Source organism: Lissotriton helveticus, chromosome 12 (assembly GCF_964261635.1).
Source record: "Lissotriton helveticus chromosome 12, aLisHel1.1, whole genome shotgun sequence".
NCBI classification, from domain to species: Eukaryota; Metazoa; Chordata; class Amphibia; order Caudata; family Salamandridae; genus Lissotriton; species Lissotriton helveticus.
Genome location: NC_136073.1, coordinates 197,548,361 through 197,572,816, shown reverse-complemented (window position 1 = coordinate 197,572,816; position 24,456 = coordinate 197,548,361). Strand labels below are relative to the sequence as shown.

Here is a 24,456-nt window from a genome sequence, read left to right as displayed (position 1 = left end):
TGGCGCGTGCTGGTCTCACCCCCCCCCCCCCCCCCCAAGCCCCTGCACTTCCGGTCACTGTGAGCACATTAAATAACGCGCAATCCAAAGCCCCAAAGAAGCTATTGCAATGATGACGGGTGGCTGAAGGGTCCCCTCCCAGGGCGGCTCTTGCATCCTCATGCTGGAGCCAGCCTGGCCCCTGCAGCGCCCCCTGACGCCTTGCACAAGAGGTGCTGCCCGGCAGCGCGCGCCAGCAGCTTCACGCGTGCCACAAGGGACGAGCAGCACGGCGGCGACAGGTATGTTCACACCCCGCTGTGGGCACGTGAGTGCGTGCGTGTGTGTGTGTGTGGGGGGGGGGGGGGCGGAGAGGGGGGCACAGACAATCGGTAGGACAGGGGAAGTGAGGCGGGGAGGGCACGCGGGATAAAGAGTTTGACTTTTCTCTTTTTTCTGTACGTGAGAGTGAGATTAAAGCCTCGGTGGTCCTCGCACGGACAGCCACCGGTTTCTGGCGCAGTTTTGGTCACTTGCTGCGCGCGCCCTACTTAGCGCCTCCTCCTTCTGATACGTTTCTATTTTTGATCTGAGGGGACGTGCGCGCCCTAATATCTGCTGCTGGTGGAAACTCAGGCGGGTAACCTACCCCCTCCCCTCCCGCTCTCTGCATGAGAGATCCCAGCCCCACGGTGGATGTTGAACTAAATAACCCAGTACAGTAAAGCCCTGAGACAGATTTCAAAGCTCCGGCATTAACCACTAGCAGGTGTCTCAGCTCAGCAAATCTACGCCAGGAACACCGGCCAGGCACAGACCTGCAACCGATGCCCAGGTCAACAACATCTACACCAGATGCACTACCCCAGCCACAGACTTGCCCCAGAGACCCTATCCCAGATCAGCGGCAAACTGCTCTAGTTTACCCAGCTCAGAAGCACGCTGAACTGACTTCAAAACTCTGAACAAATAACCACCAGGAGTCCCAGCTCAACACAATCTACCCCAGATGCATTAGTCCAGGCACAGTCCTGCACCCGGTGCCCTAGCCCCAGATCACCGTCAAACTACTCTACTTTACCCAGCACAGTAATACCCTGCGACAGACTTCAAAACTCTGGAGAGAAAAAAAATCAACTTTCCCTGGTCAACAAAATCTAGACCTGATGCACTACCCCAGGCATAGACCTGCCCCAGAAGCCCTATCCCAGATCAGCGGCAAACTGCTCTAGTTTTTTACCCAGCTCAGAAACACGCTGGCCAGACTTCAAAACTGAAAAAATAACCACCAGGAGTCCCAGCTCAACATAATCTACCCCAGAATCATTAGTCCATGCACAGTCCTGCACCAGGTGCCCTAGCCTAGATCACCATCAAACTACTCTACATTAGCCAACACAATAACGCGCCAGACTTCAAAACTGAAAACAGCCCCACCAGGTGATCAACCTCAGCAAAATCTTCTCCTGATGCATCAGTCCAGGTCAGCACCAACGCCAGTTATGCTTGTCATGTCAAAACAAGCAACAGCGAATTGGTCAAGATCCGCCAAGCCTATGAGGTTTAATTTTTTGTGCAAGCAAATAAAAATTATTTGAAAGTTTAAAGGTATAAAAGTTTTTTTAAAACTGCTGTTTAACAGTAGCGAGGATATATTTGCTAAAAAGTAAGTAAAAAGAGGAATAACAAAAATACACCAAAAGGGAAATTAAAGCAGAGATTGACCCACCAGCCCTAGCACAGAGATGGGCTACTTTTAGGTGGATGTGTATGTACACACAAATAAAATGCCATCACTGACAACGAAGAAAGCAAATTATGTACATAGGCTGACCCACTACCCCATGCTGTATTTTGTGGTACCCCATGCTGCATTTTGTGGTACCCCATGCTGCATTTTGTGGTGGGCAGAAGTAACATGTAAATGACACCTGTACAGCCCAATGGATGAAGGGGACTGACCAGAAGCTCCGTTATGCAGCAGTATGTATTTTTATGACTAATTTTCTGGTAAACATGAGGCTGGCAAGACCGCTAAGCCGTCTTTAAACTACACCTAAAAAGGTACCAGGTGACTCAGTCTATGCAAAAATCTGAAACAGACGAATAAACATGGACATTATGTCCTAGACTATTCCAACCCAAGATAATAACCTTGCATGAAGTGCTATCACTGACAAAATAGTGCAGCAGATGCCAACCTAAATCAAAAATCTGCCTCTGGCAAGAACCACCAAACACGGGCAAAATCCTGCACCATAAAGGCCAGGTCAGAAAAAGACCTGCATCAGATATAATAACTCAGACCACACTTGCACCAGTCACACCATCCCTGGGAAAAGACTGCTTTTGATATGGGATTACTTGAAAACATCTATATCATACATCACAACTCAGGCTAGACCCTGAACCAGGCAACCAAACTTAGGTTAAATCTATTTGCAGTTGTTCAAACTCAAGCACATTCATGACCAGATGTTCCATTTCAAGTATAAACGTGTACCGGTCAAGTCAAAGCGGGAAGTAATCGGCACCAGTTGTCCATCTGTGTAAAGCCAAGACAACCTTTGCAACAGCACTGGAAAAACCTTCTCCAGCCATATCCGGACTAGCAAACCATACCCTATGCAATCCTGCCCATCACAAAATCTGAACTAGAGATCTCAACCAAATTAAACCATTTTCTCCAAAGCGGGCGACAATCATGCATGCATCGTGAGCAAACTAGAGCTGAGAGACACAGGAGGGAGCTAGCAGCAGTGGACAGATAGGATAAAGACGTCCCTTGAGAAGTCCAATGCAAGCATTCAAGTGGCTGTAGAATGGTGCACTTAGACAATAGCATTCAGTGAGACATGAATACTCCATTGGTCTGATCCAAGACATTATTGACAAAGTCTCAAGCCAATGGCCGTAAGAGACTGGTCTAAGAAAGCCAATGGGTAAAATGGGCACACCCAGAGCCCTCTCTACCTAACTTGTTAGCTGTGGTTGTGCTTGATAGCTGCACTTCAAACCCCAGACTTTAAAACGTGCATAAAAAACTGCTCCAATGTAATGCTGCACCTGAAGTCACAGCTCATATATAAACCTGCACCAGATGTTCCGACCCCTAGCTAAGATATCGGCACCAGAAGTCCAGATGCATGCAAAAAACTGCACCAAATTCCCCGTCCCAGAGGCATATCCGCACCAATGTCTCAACCGAAATACAAACCTGCACCAGGAGTTACATAATAAGTTGCAAGTAAATCAAGGTACATTCAGATGTTGGTTAGTCTCCAATTGCAGGCAACGTACACCATTTATTTTGGAACCTCTCGTCAGGAGTCCTGCTTGCTATCATCTGCAGGAAGTATCAAGTCTCTGCGCCCTTTTATCAGAGAGTACTTGATATTAATGGTTGGTTTGAGAAACACTCTTACTTTTTCCAATGATAAAATCCACAAGGAAAAGAAAAGATCGAAAGACATGATTTTCTTAATATTTACGCAACGGGTACTACTGCTTTTAATGGATGATTCACTGTATAGAGACGAGGCTTTAGCCAAAGTTTGGACCAGGGTAAGTTTCACTCTGTTAATGCCCTCAACAGAATGAGAGGGCAAGCTCTTCTGTGGCAGGGGGAGCAATCTACCCCCGCACCCCTCGAGTAAAAGAAAGAAACAGATAAGGGCTGTTTTATGACTGTGCTCCCAGTCCCTACCCTGAAATCCAAGATGGCTTCACTGGATATGGAAACACACCCAGTAAAATGGCACCCAGTGTTTCCGCATCTTGTAATTTCAGGGTTCTCTACCTGTTGTCTGGGGACACCCGGGTGTCTGCGTAGCCTACTCACAGGGTCCACGACTGCTTAGAAAATTAAATAATACTAATAGTTAATAAACTTTATTTAAATAAAAAGCAAAATGTACCATTGAAGATTTTAAAATATTCTGTAAATGTAAACGAATTTGAAATTGAAGGGCAAAAATTAAGGTAGTGTCCTCAGATTGATTTGTGTGGTCAGTTCAAGTGCATCAAACAGAATATAGTATGGACAATTAGTTGCGTCAATAGAATTTAGAAAACCTCCAACCTTCCTATTAAAATATACATTATTAAAAAAAAATGTTTGTTGAATGAAATCAAATTTGTAATTATTTGGTTGCTAAAGGCTTGTTTCTGTATATTTTGTGCATTGCTTTGTAGTTCAAATAATCGAAAATGCTTAGGCTGGGATCCCCTGGTTACAGTAATCACTCAGTGGGGGTTCTCGATTTCAGTGACTCAGTGGGAGTCTCAGGGATCTGGTAATGATTAAGGGGGTGTCCCCAGAAGTCAAAATGTTAGGATCTCCTGCCCTAAAGGTATACTGCCCCATCCCAACTGACCCATTATCATCTCCTAAGTCAAACTAAATGGTTTAGGTTTCTAAATTGGATATGCTGGAATAACCTCCTGTTATTTGAAAGTTGTCTAATGGCAGTCTATAGGTCTTTTTGACGGTTGGAGGAGAAGCCAATTTTTCCCATTTTTTTACAGTACTTCCCCATTAGCATCCGCGGTCAAACATGGCCGCCCTCTCCATTGACAGTATGGTACACCGCTCTTGAAAAGTGGGAAATACAAGTTATCTGAAGAATATCTTGTCCATATCTATAAAGTAGCAGTAATGGGAATAGGACCAAGAGTTCTTGGGCCTTCTTTACAAAACTATTTATACGTGTAAGTTCAGCTTGTTTTCACAAATAACCTCTTTTTCTAAAGCCACTTTTACTATTCACAAAACACAGTTACACACTCATAAAAAGATTTACCCACATGAGGCCGGATTCACACGAAAGACATTGTGAATCTACCCCCACATATTGGGTGTAGAGTTAGGATTTTTTTTAATTCTCAAAGAATTCAACTAGTATTACACCAATTACCGCCAATTACACGGTCCTAGGAGATCTTAATTTCCATTTCAACTCCCCTACAGATCATACTGCCATGGAACTAACAGATGATCTAGCAGCCTTACAATTAATTCAGCTTGTCACAGCCCCTACTCATGAAAAGGGTAACCTACTTGACCCAATTTTTAGCAACTGCACCGAGCTGGTGGTGGGCCAGCCCACTCACCTTCCCTGGTCGGATCATTTCCTAGTCCCGCTTATCTGGCTCACCTGTAAAACCTCCCTGCCTACCCCCCAAGTCGTAACAAAAAGGAATTGGGCTAAACTACCTATGGAGTCTTGGATAACCAACTTAGATTTCACCCGCCCATCCCCCCGTACAGACCCCAACTTGGCAAACAAGAACTATGAGGGCTGGATCACGAACTCACTGGATACGATTCTCCCTTATCGGAGATCTATATCAAAGAGGCTGCATAAATAAGCACCCTGGTTCTCAGACACCTTAAGAGAAAAAAAACGCCTCTGTAGGAAACGAGAGAGAGCGTGGCGTCTAGATTTCCTACCTGAAAAAAAGTCCCAATATAGAGAGGCTATCAAGGCCCTCAGAGATGGGGTTAGGGCGGCCCAGGCTACCTACTTCGCGGACAAAATTATGGAAGCCAAATCCAAACCCAAGGAAATTTTTCACTTGGTAAAAAAATGCACTAAAATGAACAAAGCTCCTCCCTTGGCAAAAACGCAAGAACAATGCAATGAGCTAGCAGAATTCTTCCATAATAAAGTTACCCAGATCTACTCTTCCTTCCCGATAGCAGCCACAAATCCAGGAGCAGCCGACCAAATATCTTCGAGACACCCCACCCCCCCAGACCAGCCAAATCTTGAACATTTCCCCCTATTAGACCTTGACACCCTTAAGCAACTGGCACTCCAAGTCAAATCTGGCTCTCCTCGTGACCCAGCTCCCCCGGAGATCCTGCTCCAGGCAAGCCAAGCCACCCTTCCCGTAATTCTGGATCTATTAAACTCCTCTATTTCCTCCTGTACAGTGCCTACTGTATGGAAGAGAGCCATGGTACGGGCACTATTAAAAAACCCCAATCTTGATCCAGAAGATCACTCCAGTTACCGTCCTATTTCACTACTCCCCTGGGTAAGCAAGGTCATGGAGAAGCATATAAACACCCAGTTAGTCCAATTTCTTGAGAACAACTTGCTATTGGACACGACCCAGACAGGCTTCAGACCTAAGCACGGTACTGAAACCGCCTTGTTAGCGGTTACCGAAGAATCACTCAGGATACTAGATCAAGGAGGATCAGTGGCAGTGATCCTCCTTGACCTAAGTGCAGCCTTTGATACGGTCAGCTATATCACCTTGCTGAACCGTCTACGTAACATCGGAGTAATAGGCGATGCACTGAGGTGGCTTGACTCCTTCCTGACCAACAGATCTTTTCAGATCTTTGACGGGGAAATAGTGTCAGCCAGCAAACCACTGAGCTGTGGGGTGCCGCAGGGCTCTTCTTTAAGCCCTGCGTTGTTCAACATATACATGAAACCACTGGCGGGGGTCGTCGAACCGCACGGTATTAAAATCATATCGTATGCCGACGATACCCAGCTAGTGGTTTCTCTGGCTCAAGAGGGCAACAGGCAAACCTCGGAAGGCCTGATGAAATGTCTAGAGGATGTCAAGGAGTGGATGACATCCTCCTCTCTAAAACTCAATGGAGATAAAACTGAGCTCATGCTCCTGGGCCCAGTATCACCAGTGCCACTCATCTCCCTATGGCCTTCCTGTCTGGGCACCCCTCCTACCCCTAAGGAAAGTGTAAAAAGCCTAGGAGTATGGCTGGACAAAAGTCTCTCTTTCACCACTCAGGCCACTAAGCTATCTGCCACATGTTTTGGCCTACTCAGAACACTGAGGAAGGTTCTACCCCTTCTGCCAATGGAAGCCAAACAAGTGGCAGTACAAGGCCTGATTCAGTCCCGGCTAGATTCGAACAACGCCCTATACGTGGGAGCCCCTGAGATGACCTTACGAAAGTTGCAGGTGGTACAGAACTGTGCAGCCCGTACCTTGCTACAGATCCCACGCACTCAGTCAGCCAGACCCGGATTAAAAAGCTTGCATTGGCTGCCAGTGAGGCAGAGAGTGGCATTCAAGGCACTATGCATTGCCCATCGGGCCTTCTGGAAGACAGGCCCAGCAATCAATGACAACTTAGTCACCCACTACCACCCAAGTAGAAAACTCCGCTCTGCGGAGGCTTTCTTGGCTGTGGTACCAAAAGTTAGGAGAGCTAGGACCGGAGGCAGGATGTTCTCTCTGAACGCCTCGAAATTGTGGAACACACTTCCTTTACAACTCCGGTCCAACTCGAACCTTCTCTCCTTCCGCAAACAACTGAAGACTCTTCTGTTTACAAGGTCCACCGAGTTCTAACCTCTTCGGCACTTCCCAGCTCTGTCTACATGCGCAGCGCTTGGACGCCCATTGAGCAGCAATCGCGCTATATAAATCAATATTCAATTCAATTCAATTCAGTATTCCTGGAAGGGTGAAACATATCCAACTTTGTATGAATGCCCACATGCGAACGCTCTTACACGTGTTTTTGTACATAGTGTGTCGTCGTACAGGTGCAAAGGTTTACCAAAAGTTCCTTTGCACTAGCTAACTTTTTTGTCGCTGAATCTTTGGAGAAGTCCCTTTTCCTTCCCTTCCTTCCCGCTGGTTATAGGGTTTGATGCTTGCCAATTCCAACTATTGAAATTGGTTATTTCCCAGCCCTTGAGAGTGATACATTCCTGACTTTTTCCAGGATGGGACGGAGCAATGGTTATGAACATTCGTACATGTTTTACCTGCCAAGTCCAATTGTGGTAAAAGTCAGAGATTCACTTCTGTCAAAAGCAGGATTAAATACAATTTAGTGGTTGGGAACGGTAAAGGAACCCCCAAATCAATCGGCGTGTCAGGGAAATTTTTCTTTGGAGGAAAAAGGGAAAAAAACTTCTTGACTAATGCAATTGCACTCATGCAAGACATATTCACATGCTTAATTGCATATTGTATCCACGTAGTCGGTTGAAAGTGCCTTTACATTAGCAAACATTGTGATTCTAAAAAAAATATAGCACTCAGGAGTGCTGCTTGGAGCCTGCGACTGTCATAGTTTCCCCGTAATGCGTCTGGCAACTGTTGAGCATTATGTATACTTGTAAGTCTATAGCCTAACGTGAATGAAAACTATTGTTGTTTGTGAACTAAACCATGTCTCGATCTTACATACAATTGCCTCTCTACTTAGCTTTCATTACGACTTCCCCAATTCTAGGTTAAGGGATGCTGAAGGGCAAGAATCCTTGATTCTCTGCAGCTAAATTGGGGGTTATGTGTAGTTTGCCATGTAATGGGGAATAACACATGGAACAGGCAATGCCGGGTCCACATTTGCTTACTTTTTCCCTTCAATGGAGGATAGGTTCCTCAAATCGGTATCAATTCATCACCTGCTTACAGCAGGTAGTAAACTGTGCGGGGGCTTTGTTTGAGGCCTATGATGTGGAAGGAGAGTGGGAGGGGATCAGGCACAGCATGTAAGGGGAAAGGTGGGGGAGCTTATAAAAGAGCAGGATGGGCATGGACCGGCCACAGAAGGTGCCATGAGCACCGAAATTGCCAGGTCCACATTTTGTAGACCTGGTATGACAGAGTCTGGTATTTTTGGAACTGGTAACTCCAGGCCCAGCGACAGTAGGCAAGATGGAACCTCCCAGGGTACTGATCCAGTCCATTTGTAATGAGGTCTTTAACCACTTCCACGCTAGCGGTTTTCTCCCTGTGCGCTGGAATTTCAAAATCAACATGTTGAGTGACGAGTTCACCTTGTCATCCGCACAGGGTAGGTAATGCTGATGACGAGCTGAGCTCGTCATCAGCATGGAAGGGTTTAAAGCAAGAATGCAGCCACCTGCTGCTAGTCATTTCTAGGTCACGGATGTGTCTCCCGTACTACACTGAGCAAACCAGCTTGGCCAGCAAACATGCGCTCCTGCAGTGCAGTTCAGACGAGCGTTCTCCCCACCTACCCTCCAAACACATTTTGAGGCCTGAGCTAAAACATTATATAAGGCCGTGTTCTAATGTATGTACAAAAGGTATAGGTTTGACCGACAGTTCTGAAATATTCCAGTACCAAACATGGCCGTCATTTAAGAGTAACCAGGGGTTGTTGCTGCGACCCCTGGCTTGCCATTTGCTATCCCTTGCACTGCTTTTGCGACCACTGGTCTCAGAGGTGGCAAAATCAGGGCCTGGAAGACAGTGGCAGTTCTTCCTAAGGGACGCTGGTTGGAGCTCCACTTGCCTGGTTTCTGCCAATTGGTTTTATTATACAAATAGTGAATACTATTATTCACTATTAGGAGTGTATTAGCTGGAATATGACCCTATCTGGAAGCTAAGGTATGTTAAAATGTTGTTAAATGTGGGTGAAAGTGTGTTTATGTGTGCAAGAGTTTGTGAATGTGTTAATATGTGTAAGCATGTGTGTGTGTGTCAAAGTAAAGTTAAAATGGCGTGCGATGTCACTTCCACTACCCCACACATTTTGGTGTATTGATGTCCATGGTACCATACAGCATCCTTGGCCAGCCCGACTATCCCAAAGATATTCTTGGGGTCACTCCAAAATACATTTTAAAGAAATTAGGCAAACATGTACTTTTTGGAACAATGTCCCAATAAATAGATTTTACAGGCAGTTCAGATAATACCGTTGTTCAATTTAACATGGCTGTCTAATAATATTCCAACTGTCTTTTGCAACTTGTTTCACTTCTACTTTCCACTTCCATCCAGTTTCCCTTTCTGTCCGTCTTACCTTCTTACAGTATGAGTCAGAGATATTTGAAAGAGATAGGATTGGAACATCTCGCAGTCTCTCGCTTTAGACAGCAGAGCTATACCTCACTTTGGACAGAACTTACAGGTTCAGATAGCAGAGCTGCAGCTCCAGTCCGACAGAAGATAGACCCCTTATATTTCAACAAGCATGGAGGCTAAGGATTTTATGTTATGTGTATTTGTAAAAGCGCACTATCACCCGGGAGTCTATCCTGGCTCTGAGCAGGTGTATGTGTGTGCCTAGCTCTGCCTGTGGTAGGCTGGTTAAATGAAAAAAACAGGTCTTCAGCTTCTTGTGGAAATCAAGGACAGAGAAGGAGGCTGTGAAGTGGAGTGTTAGGCGTTCCACACTTTAGGGGCGATGTAAGAGAACCTTTGTCCACCTGATCTGGTTCTGTTTATGCGTGGGATGTGTGCGAGTAGCAGCAGAGATGTCCGGGTGATTGATGAAAGGAGATGCGACTGTTCAGGTAGGTGAGCCTGACTTGTGTAGTGCCTTAAATGTATATGTGAGGAGTTTGAAATGAGTGTGTTTGTGTATTGGGAGCTAGTGTAGTTCCCTGAAGGGTGGTGTGTTGTTCCGTATGGGAGGTTGAGGATGAGTCTGGCTGCCAAGTTCTGGATGGTTTGTAACTTTTAGTGAGTTGCTAGGTGACCCTGGTATAGAGGGTATTCATGTAGTCCATCATATAGGTGACTAGGGTATGAGTGACAGTTTTTCTAGTGTTGCTTGGTAGCCGTTTGGTGATCTTCCTCAGGATCTCCAGGGTCTGGAAGCAGGATGCAGTGATGGCATTTACTTGTGTGGTCATGTGTAGGTTGCAGAAAATTATTATTCAGAGGTTCCTGGCATGGGTACTGTATGTGTGGGCCCAAGTTTGACTGGCCATCAGCTGGAGTCCAATGGAGAGGTGTTATTTTCAAAGATCACTACTTCTCTCTTGTCGGTGTTGAGCTTGAAACAGTTCGCTTTAATTTAATTAGCAATATCAGTCATGCATGTGGTGAGCTTGTTTCTCATGTTGGAGGTCTTGTTCAAGAGGCAGAGTATGAGTTGCGTGTCATCGGTGTGAGAGAGGATGTTGATGTTTTCTCCTCGGAAGACGTTGGTCGGAGGCCATGTTTGGTCTGTCTTGGTCAGCTATGCTTTGAAGAGGGTGGGGCTGAGCGATGAATCTTGAGGCACTCTGCAGATGAGGTTGTGGGCTTCCGAGAAGTAAGGTGCCAGGCTGACAGCTTTTATATATTTATTAAGATGGAGCAGATCCATTGGAGAGCAGGTCCTTGGTTGCCAATCTTGTGCAGCAGCTGATGAGTATGGGGCTTGAAAGTGCCTCAAATGCTGCGGAAAGGTCCAGGACAAAGAGAGCTGTCATATCTTCTCTGTCAAGAATCATCAAAATGTTGTTGTCTCTGGTGACAATGAGTGTTGTTTCTGTATTATTGTTAGGCCTAAATCCAGACTGCATGGCATTGAGGAGCTGGTGGTTGTTTCGGTGGTCGGTGAGGCATTCGTTGATTAGTTTCTCCAAGACCTTTGCCTGGTATCGTGGGGAGGAAATGGGTCTATAGTTGGAAAGTATGGTTGGGTCAGCGGATGGTTTTTTGAACAGGGACATCAGGATAGCATGTTTCCAGGTGTCTGGGAACGTGTGTGAGTCAATGGAGGGGTTGAAGATGGGTGAAGGTGCTTTGCTGATTGGTAGGAGTCCTCTGGTCAAGGTTAGCTGGGGCAAGGGTCAGATGGGGCCCTGAGGGGGTAATCTTCATGATAGCAGCGATTTTGACGGTGGTGCCAGCAGGCCACAAAGTCAGGATTTGTTCTTTGGCATTGATGGGAAGTTGAATTGCGACAGTGACAGGGTCTGGTTGAGGGTCAAATTTGCCATATAGAAAGGTGATTTTGTTGCAGAGAAATTCTGAGAGCTAGTTGCAAAGGTCTTGTGAAGGGGAGTTGTTGCTGAAGGCGGCAGAAGGGGCAGTGAGTTGGCGTTGAAGCAATCTGCAAGAGCAGTGCGCTGAAAACATAATTAAATATCATAAAAATCTATACAACAAAGTTGAGCGAAGGCATCCTTGTGAGTCACGAAGAAATAGCCATAGCAGCAAAGAAATATCATTAACAATAAGTGTCTATCATGCAGCACGAATTATCAGTCAGGTTAGGTTTTATATATCTTGTCCCTTAACATCACCTTGCATTTTTCTACTATTGTACACATTTTCACATTTTTTTCACATGGTCATAAAATATACTTTGTAATCAACTCCACATCAATGTTTGTTTAAAGGCATGAAAGTCTGACATTACAAAAAATTAACCCAAAGTTTCAAGTTTGGAAGTATCATGGCATATGGATTGGACATCTAATGCCTGGACCGGGGCATGAAGCCTCTTGCTATTTATGGGGGAAGGCTTTGAAAGACGCTCTCGCTCCTTCCAACATCTTTCCCCACTATGGTCTCGAGCTGGGTCTTATGTTAGCAGCAGAAAGAGCAAAGCATTCTGCAGTGAGATGTGCGTCAAAGAGTGAGTTTGCCAAAACTGACCTTCTAGTAGATATTGAAAAGAGAACATACATCAGCTCATGTTCACTGGCAAAATCATGACGAAATTTTACAAGCTAGACCCTCTTTGTTTAAACACCCTGTTATTTTATGGTAAAAGGTTTGCATAGGGCAAATTAAACCGCACGGAACTTCTTGGTGCATGGAAGCAGAGTAACTACATAATCAACAAATCACCAGGACCATATATCCCGAGATGTATTCAACAAACTTAAAAAGTCAATTTTTAATAAGTTTCTAAAGCCAAGGTGGCTCTCCTCTATTTTTGGAGCGAGGACCTTGCATCTTAAATCAAAAAGGGGTGGCCACCACAACTTTCTTTCTTTTGCTGGCCATAACAAGGGAAGGAGCTTCAGATCTCAGGAGTCAGCTTGCTCTACACCAACTAAACTCGTCAGAAATCATAACTGGGTCCACTCTTTCGGCAGCCAAATTGCAGGTGAGAGGGATTTTGTCTGTTCTGATATTGAAACAAAAGCTAAACAAAATGAAGCAATATAAGCAGAAACTGAAGAATGAAATGTACGATTACTTGAAGTGCCATTTTTGAGTGCCTGAACAGATCTCAGACCTAGTTTGTGGGACTCACCAGTCCATATGTATATCAGCGTTTTGCGCATGCGTGAGCTAACAGCTTTCCTTAATTGGATGTTTTAACAAAAAAAAACAGGGACCTGACTTTTCCTTGTAATATGGAACGCAAGGAGGATGTGCTTTTGTGTTAATTATTTCGGAGCATATGGAGAAGGAAGTTGTTATTAGTCTTAAGGAACTAAGGTGCCATCGGCACTAATACCGTGAGCTTATTCCTGCTGTGCGACTTAGTCGACCAAGTCACGAATCCACCAGCTAAAGACTCGGTTAGCATAGAAAAACGTTTTGATGATGGGAAAACAAGCATTGGCAAACTTAATAGGCCCGTAAATGGCTGCCAGCCTTTTGAATTTCAGTGCTTGTTCTGTTTTGTTTTTGCAACACTTTATTTTCAGGGACAGTGCTGGGTACTCATCAATCTACAAAAAAAATTGTGTAAAAGCAGAAGTATTTTATGGTTTAAAAATGCACACATTTCCATACTGGTCTCTTGCACTGAAAGAACTACTTTGTGCGTAGAAGCGCTCCTTTTGAAAAAGCAGAATGCTGTCACTCACAGTGAAGTCAGCCAATGGCTGAAGTGGCTGTCCACTAGGCATAGGGAAATGTGAAGACACAATAGCTGACCAATGGATGAAGAGAACTGGCTTAAAGCACTTACAAGTACTATATTATACATACAATTTTAGTAAAGTCAAAAGGTCTTCGCTAACGCCAGACCTAAAAATAAAGCGTGGCGCTTGACATACAGTTTGAGCGACCTAATTAACTTTATATTGTCTTCAAGTTTATCTGCCCTTTTGCCTAAATCCTTTCTTTCTTCAAATTCGCTAGTAAGTTTATATTTTCAGATACCCACTTATTATGATTTATAATCCCTCATGGGTCTCCTTTTTGACAACTGGAAATGAGTATTTATTCCCACAGATATAGTGCACACAATTGTTAAACCTTTAAAATTCCGAATTATACCTACATATTAGCTATAGGGACATTTCCGTTTTGAGGACGCTGCTCTATTACAAACAAATTGAAAAGAAATATAGATTTAACCAGCTTTATGTACATAATCACATACATTTTTATTTCTTAAACTACAGCTTGGTAGACTGGAAGCAATTAATAGAAAAAATGAAACTCTGAAATGTTAATTTTTTTGTTTTTGTAAAATAAATATATTTCCCCCCAAATATCGACTTGCCTATTTCTGAAAAAACACACCTAGTCTTTTGTTTATGGCTAATACTTGTTTTTTAATGAAACATCACCTAACTGTTATCTGGAAAAAACATACATTTTGCCCATAACCAGCTTTCAGTTTTAGCAAATAAATGATGTTTTTCCAAACATCAGCTTGCCATTTCCTAAAATACACCGGGTTTGCCCACTGGGAAAGCTTTCCTATTTGGTACATTAACTATTTGTTACGGAATAAATAATTTTTCTGTTTTAAACTGCACTTTATTTGTTCCGAATACCAGTTAGACATCTTTAAAACCGATCCGATTGAATACATATTTCCATACATGCCAATACCTGACAATCGATTGTCAGGGCAGACTACCAGGTGAACACCTCCTCCAGATGGCAGGGAATCTGCTCCAGAAGTGAGACAGGACCATTCTAATCCAGAGATCCCCATCTAATTTATGGAATGTTCACCAGATACTAGGAACAGCTATCTAAAGCCATGCCTAGGAATCAGTTACCAAAGCTAGGTACCAGATATCAGTGCTGGCCATCAGATTTTGGGGAGGGACTTTTAATATTAGGAATGTCCCCATATATCAAGTGTGGCCCTATGTAACAGCAGGCAACATCATGTTTGCCAAGAGGGCACAATAGGCTTGGAGGGCATGTACTAAAGCTGGTGTGGCTACCATCATACAAAAATAACTGATATGCTAGTGGTGATCTAATGCCATGCAGGAGCAATATGGCAGGAAGGACAACTGTATGCTAGGGAGTGATCCCATAACCCAAGAATTCCCAACTTAATCCAGGGATGCCAGCCTCATTGTAGGGTTAAACACCACAAAGGTAGATTGTGTGAAATATGTCTACCAAAGATGGTGGATCAACCTCTAGAGGTACCTTCTAAATGCCAGCAGGATGCTAAGGAGCACGCCATATTCCAAAGACGTCACTTCAATCCAGGAATAGAGCCCACATGGTGTTCATGGCCATCACTGTGATAACAGTGGCCTCTCTAAAGTCAGAGAGGTGTTTGTCAGGGTTGGCCCTGTATGCCAGGGAGACCACCCCTATACAAGTGAAGGCCCCCCTTGAGAGTGGGTGGTTGCTGGTAGTGCATGAGAGAAGAGAAGACTGGAGAGCTGAATAAGTCTCACAGTGAGGTACCAGAGGACTGAAGCGCCATTTCATTGGGTCAGTGATGAATATTGATGGGAAAAAGGATACTGGTAGCTAGGTTAAGTGTGTATGGGTAAAGAAGTATGGATGGGTAAGGAGGATGCGGATGTATAGGGAGAGGGATGGGGAGTAGATTGACATGATAAAAGTGAAGGTGGTACATGGGGCATCGGCAGCAAAGCACAGGCGATGAGCGGAGGAGGAGGGTCTACATCTTGTGTTGTGTATCATAGAACAGTGTGCAGGTATGGACTGAATGGTGGTGGAAGGAAGACATGGACTGTACAGCTATAAGGGCAAATATAGAACAGATGCGGTTTGAACATGAAAATGATATGGAATGGGTATTTGAATATATGGTAATGGAAACATTACGGGCCTGATTCACGAAGGTACTTACGTGTAGTAAAGTTACAAGTGTGGGTGGAATCTCTGCACTGAGCACTGCAGTACGAAGATTACGCCCGAAGTCAGTGATTCCCAGCGAGCGCAAAGACTCCGCCATGAGTGTGGAGACTCCGCAATTGTAACTTTACTGCACATAAGTATCTTTGTGAATCGGGACATAGGAGAGCAAGGCAAGAGAATATGGGTATGAAAGGAGGGATGCATAGGAGATGAAATAGAGTTGGCAGTGAGCAGTGGTTGAAGTGAAAGTTTGGGCCATGAAGATATAGAAAGTTAGGATGATATTGGGCGAAGAAAATAAAAAGAAAGATACAGAGGAGCTAGGAAGAGGGCTTGGAAATTGGAAATGAGAGGCTTTGGAAAATTATTTTTCCAAGGACCAGAAACAGATACAGGAGTCTTGAGCAGATTGGAGATGTTCATGTTTAAAGAAGGTCATTGCCATACACGTTATGCAGTAGAAGCAAAGGTGATGAAGTGTTTGGGTCCAATGGAAGACATAACTTTTAAGAACCTGAGGTACTAAGGCTGACAAACAACAGATTAGGTATGGGGGGGAAACCTTAGACCAAAGGATGAGAAACTTTATGGCAAATGCAGCTTTAAAAACCTTAAAGGTATGTATGGGTACACCCAGGAGTGCAGAGGTGAAACTGTGGTGCACCAGGTATTACAAAGGACGATGGCTAAAAAGAGTCTATCACTTTGGTTGTATGTCAGAATATCAAATACCCAATATGTTCTGTCATAAATATAGGGTCCTATTTATAAAGGGGTTTGCGTGGCGTTTGCACCACGCAATGTGGTACATGCGCAACGCAAACCCAAAATGCGATTTCTCGAAACACGCAAGGCCACTTTGTGTGACCCTGACTGGCTTCACTCGGCCATGGGAACGTGTTGTATGGGTGTCCCACGCAACTCCCATAGATTTTGATGCTTTCCAAGATTTACCATTACTGGTAGAGCTGGGAATGCACCAAAAAGGTATGCCTTCTCATGTGAGGTGTAACGAGGAGATATACCTTTATTTCTTTATTTCTTCATTTCTCCTTGTTATTTCCTCTTTCCATGAGTTCTGCATTCTGCAGCACACAAAGAAAGGAGAATATGTCTCTCAGGACTGTGTTTTGTACAGGAAGGTCGCTCTTCCTGCACAAAAACAATCCTGTATGCAACAAAGGCGCCCTTTTAAGATGGTGCAAGTGTGTCTGCATTGGCGCCAAGCAGCCAAAACGGCGCCAGCGCAGAGTCAAAGGCAGGAATATATCACATTCTTTTAAATATGGCACATTCCTGTCCTTTCCCTGCCATGCAGTGCTGCAAGGGTACTTGCTGCACTGCAGGACTTTCTTATAAATCTACAGCATAGTTTACTAAGTGCCATTTACAAAATATTGTTCCAGTGAAGTGCAAGCTGACATCACCAAATATCATGAGTGACAATCAGACAAAAGGAGTCTATCGGTTCACCTAGGTGTGGCAGAGGGGAGACAAAATGAAAGGTGCAGCTCCTAAACAGCATCAGATATTATGAGTAACCCACAAATATAAGAAGTATGACAACCGTGGTGGAAGTGTAAGCTTAGGTAGAGGCAGCTTCACCTTCCAAAAGTGGTCCGATAATATGCCTAACCAGGAGATAATAGGACACTATGGATCAGCCAGGAGCAGCACCAGTGCATTCTTATGAAAGACACAGTTTCCAAAATCCACCAGATATTATGACACTATTGGTCCATCTTAGAGCATTTAGGATACAGCGCTGTGGTATTTGCAGCATTCAAAAACCACCAGTTATTAAGAGAACCTATACTATGTTAGGTGTCTATAAGTCCTAGGACTCATAGATCTGCAACGCTACGGAACATGGAACTTCCAAACCCCCAGCCATTAAGAACACCAATGGGTCCACCCAGGTACAGTGGAAAAGGGATTCTTTGGAAGATGCAATGAGTAAGCTGCAGTGACCAAATTCACCAGCTGTTGGGAGTAATCAATAAAAACCAAGGGGCAGAATTAGAGTTTGGTGGGCTGAGGTAATTTCCTCAGGATGAGAGAACCTCTGCCCCTCAAATCTATGGCTGTCCACCAGCCCACAGACAACTCTAAACATCGGCAGGACCCACTGTGACAGCAGTTTCTGTCACTGTTGTAAAATTTTGACAGACACCTCTGTCAAACATGACTGCCCTCGGTCAAACTTTTACAAAGATTTAAATTTTTCAAACTAATGACCTTCACACCATGGGAATTTCCTGCCATTGTTTAGGGATCAATATTATTTTTTTCTAAATTGACCGGATGGGATTATATGTAAACCTCCAAAAGCCTGCACTTCAACCGGCCATTGGAGAAGTATATCAGCAACCGAACCGGTGTAATCTCCTTTGCTGACATACTTAAGGTCTGCCCGCCTCTAAATAAGACCGGCTGACCAAGGGTCTGGGTGATAGAATACTATGTCACAGTTGCGAGATAGTACCCTCTCTGCCAAACTCTTAATCAGGACCCAAGAGTCTATAGATAAACCCAGGAGTGGAAAACATAGAGAAATAGAAATCTAAAGGTTCATCCAGATGCTTAGGAGCTACGACTCTAAGGAAGGTCCATCTTCCAAATTTGACCAGCTGTAGGAGGTCCTGCAGGCTATTCGGATTCACCCAGGAAGGGCAGAGGTGCAAAACTAGGGAAGACGCTGCTTCCAAAAAGACAAGATATTAAGACTCTCTTTGTCCACCTAAGGGCAGCCGTGATGAAGCCTCATGGGTAACAGTAACACTATTTGGGGTTGATGTGCTATGTGGCAGTAGATGCGGGGGTTGGTAGGAGGTAGTGAAAGCCTCAACTACGCACAGCTGGATGGGAGGTTTGTGTAGGGTAGATGGTGTGGGCCAAGGCCTTTCCAGACCTAAGAGGGCCAAATAGGAAACTCACCCTTTACTTCTTCCGCCCTTTCCTGGACAACTTCGCTGGATGTCCTGGAAGAAGAGTTTTGTCTACAGAACTGAAGTCAAAAGATGAGAGATGGGGAAGGTGCTAGTTTTCTGATCAGATCTTTAGGCTTGACCGCAAAGGAAAATAGTGGGTCTGCCGAAGCTGAGCTGCTAAGTTTCTGAATGTAGAGTGGATAACTTGTGAGTAACATACAGCGGGATGGGCATGAGGGACAAAATAAACACAAATGGGGTAGGCACTAAGCCAGGTTGAGAAGCAACATATTATGGACATGCTCAAAACGATACACAGAAAATGCATAGTTTAGCAAATTCCAACAAGCAGCACATGGCTGGTCTTGCTACATACAAACCTGAAGCTAGGTGTTGTTGCTGAATGAGTGAGGTTTGGAGCTTTGCTGTGTCTCTGGCTCTACTAGTGTGACTGGGATCCATTGCCAAGCTTGATGTGATTGGTAGATTGGTTAGGGGGGCATCCCGTTGACAGCTACGTAGCTCTCGAGCTCTGCCACGCACATTCATAATTCCTGTTGTATCTCTGAGCGCTGGGAGGTGTTGCAAAATATTCCCGAAGAGATTTGTGCCTTAACTTTGGTAAAGGTCCTTCTTTATTAGTTCTAGAGAATTTGACCAATGTTCCATTGGAAATATTAGCTGATCAAACACATATTTACCCTTCGTATTGTAATTTCAAGGACGCTTACAGCGTGCGAGCAGAGGGCGAGATATGGCTAAGTCAATACTGGAAACCATCAATCATTTACCAAGGTCAAAGAGGCCGAGAAGGTCGCCGGGCTGTCCCCGAGGGAACTGCACGGCAATCTAAGTGGGGAAAGTCGAGTCTCCGAGATAATTCTACAAAGAACAAAAAAGAGAAATCTTTACTTGAAGAAGGCCGTTCAGTGCTGATAAAATATAATACTAATAATTAAAAAACATATATAACATGTTGCAAAATGATTCGTTTATCCCACGGACAAGGCGCTCCATGGCTGTGTGCAAATCAAAAGTCATTCTCTAATAACTGATGTGGTTGCCAAAAAGGTACACCATTTTCTCAAGTTCATTCATTATTTACTGTCATATATATTGATGGATGAGTTGCACATTATAGATCTACTAATGCTTGATGCACTTATATAAAGTGCTTTGTGTTTTTGTATTTTATATATAACGTAACACAGCACTGCTATAAATAATGTAGACGAAACGAATCTGAAAGCCAAGCTCAGTTAGCCAAACCTAAGTTATTATTATTATTATAATTATTATTATTAATAATAATAATAAACAAGCATTTGCAATGCAATAGGTTTTGCATTTACACTAGTTTATGCTATTGGAATTGTAAATGACAATGCTTTTATTTATGTTTTGGTTTTAAAACATAAAAGGCATTGTCATTTACAATGCCAATGGCTTAAACTTGCGTAAACGCGAGACCTATTGCATTGCAAATGCTTGTTTTATCATCAACTAGCATATACAAAACAATATAGGAACCACAATTACTTAATCTCCCACTAGTGCAAAAACTGAATTATATAAATTATATATAAAACTTGCGCAAGCAGACAATGCAGTTCTCTCTAATGCAAAAAGCTAATTTGATGTGTGAGACCAACATATATATATATATATACACACACATATACATATACATATATTACCTACTGGCGGTCGCCAGTAGGTATATATAGTTAGGATTTTTTCCCTATGGGATTTTTGAAAATTCTATGTCTAATAACTTTGGCGTTTGTGGACGGAATTGGATGAAATTTTCTGGAAAATGGAACATTTTGTTTCTGAGCAGCCCCTGAAAATTTGGGGGGGGGTTCGTCCAGGGGGGGCCGAGAAAAAAGGGGGGTCCCAAAACGTGTTTTTAACATTGAGTTTTCCATAGGGCGGTTGGCCTCACTTTTAGCCCGAACGGCTGAATGGATTTGCACGAAACTTGGCAAAATTGTAGGGACTGGTAGCCCGATGTGCCTTTTGTAGGTCTCAATATATGTGCTCCAGTGGATTTTGAGAAATTACCGTTTAAAAAAAGATATATATCTGTAACAGCGGACCGGGCAGCTCCCCGGTTCGCGGACCGGGGCGCGTACCAGAACTTCGCGTAGCGAAGCTGATTGGCTCTCCGGTGTCTGTCAACATTCTAAACAGTCCGGAGCGGCCGCCATCTTGTCTCTCGGTAGGATTGAGAGACAAGAGGAGGCCAAAACAAAGGGGGAAATAACCATAAGGGGGCATAGTAGATCCTCCCTGACCCCCTAGGTTTAATGTGGAGGCTTTAAAAGGGCCCCGCGATGCAAAAAAAAATAAATTTTTTTTTTTGTTTTTTTTCGTGGGTAGCGCCCGGTCCGCGAACCGGGAAGCGTTCTGGGCAGCGTACTGCAATGAAAAATGAATGAGAGACTTTTCAAATGCAGTATGTTAATTGATTGTTGGTTTTGTTGATTATTTTTTATTTTTTTAAGTTTTTTAAGCAATTATTTAATATTGTGATTGTGGTTGAAAATTTAATAACATTTCTAACATTTAACTAGTTTATTAATTACATATAAAAATGATTAAAGACTCAAACAATTTTTTAATATTACATACAATTTTATTTTTCGGATTGTTTTTCAAAATTTAATAGAACGTCTAGCATTTGACTGTCCGATATGTCCTCTTGTTGAGTGAACATAAGTTCCCACATTTGACCGTCATCATAATGAAGTAAATGATCCACAGATTCTACACATTGAACTAATTCATGGTCCCGTGATTCATCCATGAAATCTGAGTCATCATTGTCCTCAATATCTTTTTCTGTGTTGTTCTCCAGAACAATTTCAAAGGAAACATTCTGCTCACCTTCCATTTTCTTGCTGTAATTTGCATAAAAAATAAATATATCAGTAGAGATAGGGCACTGTTGGGTTTAAGTTCAGACAGGTACTTGTGAGTTTATAACAGAGAAGTAATCTATGGGCACTGTATGGTTTCAGGCGTGAAGTAGTACTATTAAAAAGTGCCTGTGAAGAAGCCTAAGTAAATTCATAATTATACCACAGAAACCTAAATCAATCCATAATTATAATAAAGAAGCCTTTCTCAATGTCTAACTCTTACAGAGGGATAGTATATAACTATCTGAAAATGTTTTCAAATTTATAAAATAATATCTCACCTTCTAAAATCAAGTTTAAGTTGTGAGTGAAAATGATCTTGCAATGTAGTTCAGGAAGTAGTAGTCAAAATGGCTGTGTTTCTCTCTCTTCCTTTATATATATTCAGGTACATAACCAATCAAATGTCAGGTAAAAAAAGTAGAAAATGAAAGTAACATTTTCATTGGTTGTCAATTCCAACACTTCAGATGTGTTTTGTGAAGTAATTTACCTCAGGGTATTTAGAGAGGTCTACAGGCTAAATGGCTAAATGGAATTCCAATCAAATTTGTGAAAATGGTAGGGATTGGTATGTAGTATGAGCTAATCTATATTTGGTGAAATTGTCTCCAGTGGCTTTTCTGTGAACTACTTTCCCACCTTTTTTGATGGTGCGCTTCCCAGGGAGCGACCCGGTACGCGAACCGTTGAGCGCCTCGGTTCGCGGACCTTAAGCGTTCCGGGAGTCCACCATTTTGTGTTTCGGTCGAATTAAGATACAAGATGGAGGGCAAATAATGTTCAGAATGGGTAGAAGGGGGCACGGTAGAGTTATCTTGACCCCCTAGGTTTTCTGAGGGTGGCTGAGGAGGCTTATATGTGCGAAAAAAAAACATTTAAAAAAAAAATTTCGCGAGGTTAGCTCCCGGTTCGCGTACCGGGTAGCGCCCCCGGGAGCGTACTTTGTTGAAAATTAGTGAAAAATGTTAGAGTTAAATAATAATTGTGAGTGATCAGATGTAGGGTAGCTCTGAGAAGAGCTTTTGGGTTTATGGTACATTTAGGTACTTATAAGTAGGTACCAATGCACATTTTTAAATTCAGAGTGAAAATTCTGTTGCCCTCATCTGAGAAGTGAACTCCATCTCCTCTGTAGATATCTTGCATGTAGTAACGCAAGTTATTGTTGTACAGGGAGCCCATTCCATGGTCTCTCATGTAAGCTGAAACAGATTTGTTTACATGCTTCCTCGACTTCTCAATTTGTGTACAAAATTGGTTTGACCACCTCCATTTCTGTCTTTGGCATATATTTGAATATACCAAGGCAGTCTGAGGAAAAAGTGCCATTAATTGCTCAAAGGTGTCCTTTAAAAGCATTTCCAGACCTACACCAGTCAAAGTGCCCAAGTCATTACCTCCACAGTGCACAATTAACAGGTCAGGTTTTGGCAAATGCATAAAGGTTTTCACCAATGGTATCAATTGGTGACATTTTAATCCTCTGTGGCCAAACCACTTAATTTCCACATCTTGTAAATTGAGGTTAGGTAAATTCCTGTTTTCAACGTACCTTTGAGCCCAGTGAATATAACTATGTCCAACAATCCAGACAGAAAACATGGTGAGAGAAGGTTCTCCTGCAGTCAGATGAAGTGTGGCAATGAAATGGCAGTTGAAAAAATGAGAGTGTAAAATGAAAAAAAAACTGTGGAGTTTCTGTGTTCATGAAGCAGTAACAGTGATTGGTGGATTTTGATTGCTGAAAACAGAAAGTTAGGGTGCACAGATGTGTTCTTTGAAAGATGTATTTTGAGTGGTCAATAAAAAATCATTAAATGAAAGAATGCACTGGATATGCAGGTGCACTGAGAGTTCAGAGTTCAATTGCAACATTGTTGTGTGAACTTGCAAACACCAGAGGTCTTCCAAGAGGTGGTTGCTATGCAAAATAGGCAGAAAGGGCAGAGGGGGGAAGGGTTTTCATTTGAAAAAAAGTGAGGGAAGAGTTTTGATTGGGTGACATGAGAAATATGTGTGAAGAATTACAGCATTTCTGTGCTTTTGATAGCTGCAGACTCTGGAGTGCATACCTTTTGCTCTGCTGAAGACAAATTGGTGTGTTTCTGAGACTGTTTTCAAACTCAAAGTATTTGCTAAGGTGAGAAAATATTTCTTTAATTTAGATAGAGAATAGTGTGCTTTAAGGAGAAAATTATGAATTATGTGACGCAAATTGCTTGTAAATATGCTCCCACATGTGCATGGAAAATTTTGATTTTGAATGTTTGTGTTACATAGCCATGTTAAAAGTGATACAAACATGCAGGAAAGGCAATGAAAAAATGCTTTTATGTGTCTTAAGGACATTTTAAGTAATTTTGCCATGTGCAGTGTTTTGAAATTATGATTTGAAAATCGTTTTTGGGGAAAAGGAATTGATTTAAATTTATGACAAGGACATAATGGTGTATGCTTCTTTATACGGCAATTGACTGTCCCTGATGTTATTTTTCCCATTTTAATGTAAGACCTTTCTCTGTGGCGCAAGTTGCTTGTAAATATGGTCCGACCTGTGCATGGGAAATTTAGATTTTAAATGTTTGTGTTACATAGCCATGTTAAAAGTGACCCAACCATGCTGGAAAGGCAATCAAAAACGCTTTCATGTGTCTTAATGACATTTTAAGTCATTTTCCCATGTGCAGTGTTTTGAAATTATGATTTGAAAATCGTTTTTGGGGAAAAGGAATTGTTTTTAAATTCATGACAAGGACATAATGGTGTATGCTTCTTTATAAGGCAATTGACTGTCCCTGATGTTATTTTTCTCATTTTAGTGTAAGACCTTTCTCTGTGGCGCAAATTGCTTGTAAATATGCTCCCACATG

At 43.0% G+C, this 24,456-nt stretch overlaps 1 long non-coding RNA gene across 1 annotated transcript in view; it reads left to right on the top strand.

Annotated features, from left to right (window-relative positions):
* Positions 1 to 50: 50 nt before the first annotated feature.
* Positions 51 to 24,456, top strand: part of LOC144798595 (uncharacterized) — a 146,788-nt gene continuing 122,382 nt past the window's right edge. The window contains exon 1 of the long non-coding RNA XR_013603575.1: positions 51 to 281. This is a non-coding gene — a long non-coding RNA (uncharacterized LOC144798595). The remainder of the gene's footprint in view (positions 282 to 24,456) is intronic.